The sequence below is a fragment of the Salvelinus fontinalis genome, chromosome 42, assembly GCF_029448725.1.
Source record: "Salvelinus fontinalis isolate EN_2023a chromosome 42, ASM2944872v1, whole genome shotgun sequence".
Lineage (NCBI taxonomy): Eukaryota > Metazoa > Chordata > Actinopteri > Salmoniformes > Salmonidae > Salvelinus > Salvelinus fontinalis.
In genome coordinates, this window is record NC_074706.1 from 17,378,304 (window position 1) to 17,386,902 (window position 8,599).

General features: G+C 41.9%; 1 pseudogene; it reads right to left on the reverse strand.

Moving 5' to 3' along the window:
- Positions 1-561: 561 nt before the first annotated feature.
- LOC129841085 (cytochrome P450 4V2-like) lies at positions 562-8,351 on the reverse strand (annotated as a pseudogene).
- Between the last annotated feature and the right edge of the window lie 248 nt (positions 8,352-8,599).

Here is an 8,599-nt window from a genome sequence, read left to right on the forward strand (position 1 = left end):
AGCATATACATTTTTAACCCTATCACTGTGAGAGGTCTTCATTGCAAGGCTTTTTCTAGATCTAGGATCTAGTGGGGGGAAATGCTAAACTGACCATAGATCAGGGGGCAACTTCACCCCGCATGCATTTTCAGATTGGCTCACCACCATGCTTTACGGGTAACCCAACGAGTCACTAATAACCAATTTGTCACCAAAGGAAGATCTAGAGCCCCCATAGGAAACTGATTAGCCTGGAAGAGGCTGAAGTTCTGCACATATGATTTGGGCACTTTTGCTGAACATTTGTTGCCAATACACTTGTTAAGGTTGAAGAAGAAGAAGTGTATGACTTTCAAATTGAGGTAGATATGCAAAGATATGAGCTCTCTAGTACATGTATATGGCTCTGTCCCAATTATCTCTCCTTCCTCTCAAAGTGTGCACTTGTTCACTTTCCTTCACTTATTGAAAAGGAAATGACTGGTGTAAGAAACATGGTAGAAACTCCCCTCTAGCCACCGTCTCCATTAATCCAATGCTTTTAGATTCATAGGAAGTAGTAAAGTGCCCTTCAGGAGAAATTAGATATTATTGAGACGCAGCCTATGAGTGCTAATGCTGATTCCTCTAATCCAGTTTGATCCAGATGCCATTCTCGGGGCGAAGGATGAGCTCCCCTACGGAGGTCTTCCCACTTCTGACACGCCTCCACGTTGAAGTAGCGCAAGATGGATGCCAGGATCACCTTCTCCTCCATCACGGCAAAGCGCTGACCTGGGGGCAGGGGTGTAACGAGAGCATGTGAGGACACACACTTTGAATCCTCCATTTTGTTTTAATTATGTCTTGTTTTTTGTTGTTGTCGGAAGATAAACTTTAGTTTGTCACTATCATTAAGGTAGTGATAGCTTGTACGCATCTTCGTTGGACAGGCCCCCGGTAGTGGACAGTCCACTTTCAAGCTGATAAAACATTGATCAATACCTGCGATATTGTACAACACAATCCTTGTTTTATTTTAAATCTTTTATTTTGGCTTCAAGTTGAAAATTGCTGCCAAAGGTGACCAATCTTGTGTCATTAATCTCAAATGGAATGATGTTGATTTACCAATTTTCAAAAATGTTGTACTACTTTAAGTGCTACTTGAATTGAATGCTACTTTAATTGAATGTATTAAATGTCTCCTATTCCTACCAAGGTAATTGCGGGAGTCCAGCGGAGAAGGGAACGAAGGCGTACGGTTGTCTCCTGACTCAGTTTCCCGGCAGGAAGCGCTCCCCGGGCGGAACTCCTCTGGTTAGGGGATGTGGCGCGAGTCACGGTGGAGGGAGTAGGGCATGATGATGGCATTGGCACCTTTGGGAACCTTGAACCCGGTCTACAGGCACAACAGTGAAACACAAGCTAGGCTATTAGGTCCACAAAAAGGTATAAGTGGATAAATGAACTAATGAACACAAATAACAAACAAAGAATAGCAAAACGAGATGACTGAACTGGAAAGGTCGCTGGACACACCATTGTTGTAGGTTCATCTTCTATATGGCACAAACCAGCTAACAATTCTAGGGAGATAGAACATTTTTGTAGTGTTACCTGTTATGTTTCCCTGATGTTTGAGTGTCCATTTTGCCGTTAGCTACAGGAACATTCTTTGTGTGTGTTGGCAAAAACCTCCCGAGAACCTATTTAGCATGTGGATGGCTGTCACGTTCCTGACCTTATTTTCCTTTGTTTAGCTTTGTTTAGTTGGTCAGGACTTGAGCTGGGTGGGCAGTCTATGTTATGTGTTTCTATGTTTAGGTTCATTGGTAATTAGCCTTATATGGTTCTCAATCAGGGACAGGTGTTTGACGTTTCCTCTGATTGAGAATCATATAAAGGTAGGCTGTTCACACCGTTTGTTTGTGGGTGATTGTCTTCTGTGTCTGTACCACACGGGACTGTTTCGTTTGTTTAGTCTGTTCCTGTTTGTGTGTTCTTCGTGTTATGTAAGTTCTCATGTCCAGGTCGGTCTACGTCGTTTTTGTAATTTATCAAGTGTGCTTCGTGTTCGTCTTGTTTAAATAAATTCATTATGTACTCCACAAAATCTGCGTTTTGGGTCCGATCCCTGCTCCTCCTCAGACGAGGAGGAGAACAACCGTTACAATGGCTTACCAAGAAAAACTTCCAAAAGGACTAATTTGAGGAAGATGTTAGCTTGATGCCTAAACATCAGTCACATGTACAATGGATTATAGTGAGCAAAAATGAATCATTCTGCCTTTTTTTGGTGAGTGCTCCAACTCCTTTTTACCTCGAATTAGTCATTTTGGAATTTTTTTTGGTCAGCCATTCTCATTATTTTTTTCGTTGTTGTTGAGCACCCCTCCTTTCCTTTTTTTGCCGAACCACAAAGAACCACTTGAACTCTAACCTATTTAGAATGTTTTTGCAATAGAGGGAGAAGAAAATTATTTTAACGTCAAGCAGAATTTACCCAGCATGTGCCCCAAAGTTTGGGAACCACTGCCTCATATACAGCACACCATTTTGATATGCCACAGAACCACTTCGGTGTGACTGTGTTTGAACTCAGTCTGACCCGTGAGAGAAGGATTTGAACGAGAGTCAGCATTGACGAGAACCAAAAGGCTCCGGGCAGAGAAAACAAGATAGAAGCAGAAATAGCGACGGTACACGAGAGGGTTATAATTACCAAATGCCTCCTGCAGAGCCCATTGTCTAGCAGTAATTTGTAAAATTTCTAAACAGAGCTCCTCTAAATCCCAATTACCTGTCTCTGCTCTCTGCTCTCTTTCATCACTGTCTAAATCAACTGCAAAAAATATATATTTTAACCCTCTACTGCATGCATTATGAATGAACCATGCAAAAAAATATATATATATCTGTTTTTCTAAAGTAAAATGGCCCTAAATAAACACATGTAAAATCTCTCTCTCTACATATACAGTTGAAGTAGGAAGTTTACATACACCTTAGCCAAATACATTTAAACTCAGTTTTTCACAATTCCTGACAATTAATCTGAGTAAAAAATCCGTGTCTTAGGTCAGTTAGGATCGCAACTCTATTTTAAGAATGTGAAATGTCAGAGTAATAGAGAGAATGATTTATTTCAGCTTTTATTTCTTTCATCACATTCCCAGTGGGTCAGAAGTTTACATACACTCAATTTGTATTGGTTAGCATTGGCTTTAAATTGTTTAACTTGGGTCAAACGTTTTGGATAGCCTTCCACAAGCTTCCCACAACAAGTTGGGTGAAATTTGGCCCATTCCTCCTGACAGAGCTGGTGTAACTGAGTCAGGTGTGTAGGCCTCCTTGCTCGCACACGCTTTTTCAGCTCTGCCCACAATCTTTCTATGGGAATGAGGTCAGGGCTTTGTGATGGCCACTCCAATACCTTGACTTTGTTGTCCTTAAGCCATTGTGCCACAACTTTGGAAGTATGCTTGGGGTCATTGTCCATTTGGAAGACCCATTTGCGACTAAGCTTCAACTTCCTGACTGATGTCTTGAGATGTTGCTTCAATATATCTACATACTTTTCCTACCTCATGATGCCATTTATTTTGTGAAGTGCACCAGTCCCTCCTGTAGCAAAGCACCCCCACAACATGATGCTGCCACCCCCGTGCTTCACGGTTGGGATGGGGTTCTTCGGCTTGCAAGCCTCCCCCTTTTTCCTCCAAACATAATGATGGTCATTATGGCCTGCTGGAGGTCATTTTGCAGGGCTCTGGCAGTGCACCTCCTTGCACAAAGGCGGAGGTAGCGGTCCTGCTGCTGAGTTCTTGCCCTCCTACGGCCTCCTCCACGTCTCCTGATGTACTGGCCTGTCTCCTGGTAGCGCCTCCATGCTCTGGACACTACGCTGACAGACACAGCAAACCTTCTTGCCACAGCTAGCATTGATGTGCCATCCTGGATGAACTGCACTACCTGAGCCACTTGTGTGGGTTGTAGACTCCGTCTCATGCTACCACTAGAGTGAAAGCACCGGCAGCATTCAAAATTGACCAAAACATCAGCCAGGAAGCATAGGAACTGAGAAGTGGTCTGTGGTCACCACCTGCAGAACCATTCCTTTATTGGGGGTGTCTTGCTAATTGCCTATAATTTCCACCTTTTGTCTATTCCATTTGCACAACAGCATGTGAAATTTATTGTCAATCAGTGTTGCTTCCTAAGTGGACAGTTTGATTTCACAGAAGTGTGATTGACTTGGAGTTACATTGTGTTATTTAAGTGTTCCCTTTATTTTTTTGAGCAGTGTACATCCACAGGTACACCTCCAACTGACTCAAATTATGTCTATTAGCCTATCAAAAGATTCTAAAGCCATGACATAATTTTTTGGAATTTTCAAAGTTATTTAAAGGCACAGTCAACTTAGTGTATGTACACTTCTGACCCACTGGAATTGTGATACAGTGAATTATAAGTGAAATCATCTTAATCAACAATTGTTGAAAAAATTACTTGTGTCATGCACAAAGTAGATGTCCTAACCTAATTTGTGGAGTGGTTGAAAAACGAGTTTTAATGACTCCAACTTAAGTGTATGTAAACTTCTGACTTCAACTGTATATATATATTAGTATATAGTACCAGTCAAACACGTTATTTTGACTCTCAGCCCTCGCCACTTTCCCTTGGGGAATCGACATCGCAACCGGATGTAGTTTGATTGCCATCTTAAGTGGAATTCACTAACGTTGCCCCCTCAGCCCTTGATTTAGCTTCGGTGCGCGAGTGAACAACTTTGATCACTTGTGGGGTTTGTTATGATCCACATTTCATCGCAAACTGTAGTCAGGTGTCATAGTGAATCAACACGGCTGCATTTTCGGAATGTCAGACAAAATTATGAAGCTAGCTTGCTAAAAAATATATATGGGTTTTCTTTGTAATGTGTTTTACATTGTAGATTAATACTGAAGATATCAAAACTATGTAATAAAACATATGGAATCATGTAGTAACCAAAAAATTGTCAAACAATCTAAATATATTTTATATTTGAGATTCTTCAAAGTAGCCACCCCTTGCCTTGACGACAGCTTTGTCATCAAGGCATACTTTACCCCATAATGACAACGCAAAAATAGGTTTTTAGAAATGTTGGCAAATGTATTAAAAATGAAACAAGAAATACCTTATTTCATAAATATTCAGACCTTTTGCTATGCGACTCGAAATTGAGCTCAGGTGGTTCCTGTTTCCATTGATCGTCCTTGAGATGTTTCTACAACTTGATTGGATTCCACCTGTGATGAATTCATTTGATTGGACATGATTTGGAAGGGCACATACCTGTCTGTATACGTTCCCACAATTCACAGTGCATGTCAGAGCAAAAATCAAGCCGTGAGGTTGATGGAATTGTCCGTAGAGCTCCGAGACATTATTGTGTCGAGGCACAGATCTGGGGAAGGCTACCAAAAAATGTCTGCAGCATTTTTATTTTACTAGACAAGTCAGAACACAGTGGCCTCCATCATTCTTAAATGAAAAAAAGTTTGGAACCACTTAGACCCTTCCTAGAGCTGGTATGACCACCATTTGCATGATGCAGGGCGACACATCTCCTTCACAAAGAGTTTATCAGGCTGTTGATTGTGGTCTGTGGAATGTTGTCCCACTCCTCTCAGACAGGTGTATGTTGTCTCACACGCTGTCGTACATGTCGATCCAGCGCATCCCAAACGTGCTCAATCGGGTGAGTATGCAGGCCATGGAAAGGGACATTTTCAGGTTCCAGGAATTGTGTACAGTTTCTTGTGACATGGGGCTGTGCATTATCATTCTGAAACATGAGGTAATGGCGGTGGATGAATGGCAGGGCAATGGGCCTCGGGATCTCGTCACGGTATCTCTGTGCATTCAAACTGCCATCGAGAAAATGCAATTGTGTTCATTGTCCGTAGCTTATGCCTGCCCATACCATAACCCCACCATGGGGCACTCTGTTCACAACGTTCATGTCAGCAAACCGCTCGCCCACACAACGTCATACACGTTGCATGTGGTTGTTAGGCCGTTTGTACGTACCATTAAATTATCTGCCAACAGCTCTGATGAGCATTCCTGTACTCAGCATGCTGAATATACACTCCCTCAAAACTTGAGGCATCTGTGGTATTGTGTTGTGTGACAAAACTCAACATTTTAGAGTGGCCTTTTATTGTTCCCAGCACAAGGTGCACCTGTGTAATGAACATGCTGTTTAATCAGCTTCTTGATATGCCACAACTGTCAGGTGGATGGATTAGGTTGGCAAAGGAGAAATACAAGGATGTAAACAAATTTGTGCATAGAATTTGAGAGAAATAAGCAATTTCTGGGATTTTTTTATTCACTTCACATTATATCCTTGTTAATCTTTTTTAAAGTTTTATTTTAGTATTTGTTGCCGGAACAATAGGCAACTATTAATAACATTTTAAAAAATGTTTTTGTTATAAAAATGAGGCGTTTGAATTATAATTGTATTGTTTTTATTCCTTCACACTATCTGAAATTATTTCCTTGTAAAAATAAGATTATCATTTATATTATTTATTGTAAGTTTGGTTGGAATTTTTTATAATTTCTTTTAGTTGACTTGAAATGGCCACAAGAATAGGACATCTTTTTAACCCACTGAGCCTTTGGACCCGCTAGAACCACCCCACATCCAGACCCGAACCCAGACCCAGATCCGGACCCACCACAGATGATGTCGAGGGCACAGAGGGTGACGTGGTTGAAACAATGGTCCCTTGCCTGCCTCCTTGTCCAGCTTCTCCACCAGCACCTCGGCCTGCTCGTTTATCACCTCCAGGAACTCCGTCAGGGTGGAGAAGTGGAAGGTGGGGGTGAGCAACTTCCGCCGCCGACGTCACTTGTCCCCCGTGCTGGGGAGAGGGAGGTGAGGAGCGAGGGAGGTGGGGAGAAACAGAGGAAGAGAGAGACAGAGGGGTGAGGAGGACAGAGAGAGAGAGGGGGAGGGTGACAAAGAAAGAGAGTGAGACAGACAGACAAAGAAAGGGAGTGAGACAGACAGAAAAAGAAAGGGAAGGGAATCCGAGAGAGGGAGATGCAGAACAAGTGACACAGAGAGAGACTGTGAGAGATCGACAAAAGTTCAGAAAATATGGAGGGAAAGTATTGACGTTTCTCAGAATGTATTGTTCTTTGTCATAAAAAAAAGGACGTGTTTTCCTAATAATTATCGAAGGCTTATCTAAGAATTCCATGTTCCTATCCTGCGTTATAATACATATTTTATGTTGTCTCAAATGCACATACGTTTGATCTTTATCGAATGTGATCTGTTTTGAAACACCCACCTGGTTAGTAGACCAGTGCCGAGCCAAGGGTGTAGGAACTTGTAAGCATAGGCCCGGTCCATATGAACAGAGATGTTCAGAACTGTCGATAGAATCGAATAAATAGAATCAAATAGACAATAGAATAGAAAATAAAATATAGTTTAATTCTTTTCTCAGACGGAACGTTGGTCATTGGCATGGCATCATCATCAGAAAACAGACAGTTAACAGCAACTACATAAAAAAAATTGTTGAAGCAAAGTGAATTCTTTTTGTTTTAGTAGAAAATTTGACTCTTCCACTAGTATTCAATACAGTCGGGTTTGCTTCGGCACGCTTGCACCCAAAGCAACAGGCCAGAATGGGTTTTGATAGCAGTAACTATATATTGATTGTCAGGGTACCAGTATGTGGTGTAATTACTACCTTATTTATGGAGAGTAGATTTCCATCTCTGGAGTGAACCGATGTAGTGTTGAGGTTTCTAAACAAGTGTGACACCAACTTGTATGTATTAGCATATTTAAACACTTTGCCAAACATACAGGTGTTATGCATCAAGTTGATTCAAGTCAATTCTTCGATTAATAAGCCTATCTCAATGGTTTCTGCATGAAACAAAGCGAGGAAGGGTACTGGTCCGATCCAAATCTTCAACAGTGGGGAGTCCCTGAACTGCTCTGTGTAGCCAATGACTTGACGGAAGAAATCTGAAACCAAAGAAAGAGAACTCTGAAGTCAATCACTAGTTCCAAGCTTCTGATTATCTGTAGATTGACAGGGCATTAGACCTTGTAGACTTAATGAATGAGTGAATCAATGAATGTTCGAAGCTCTCCTCCCTAAACTACTGTCCTCTCCTCTCTCTTCCCTTCTCCTCACATCTCCTCTCCTTGCTCAATTCCGGAGTTGGCTTTCAATCTCCGGTATGGACTTCATCTCCCTCCATTTACACAGGTAACTGCTGAGTAGCTGGTAGGTGGCGCAGGTCAGCATTGCAAAGAAGAGGCTCACCCCCAGCAGCCCCAAAACGATCACCATCTCTGGGTAGTACGTGGCCTAAACAACCTCAAACAGGATGTCGGAGACCTGCTGGCTTCACATAATGTCAGGCGGACGTTAATCCTGACCTGTTCCCCAAATGTTCCTGTCATTCCGGCAGCTAGTTCTGATGAATGATTAACCAATAGCGAGGGGGGGGTAAACATGGTTGTTTATTGTTTTTTAAGGTATACTATTTTTTGTCACGCACACACAGAAATACACGTGTGCATGTACCGACAAATATC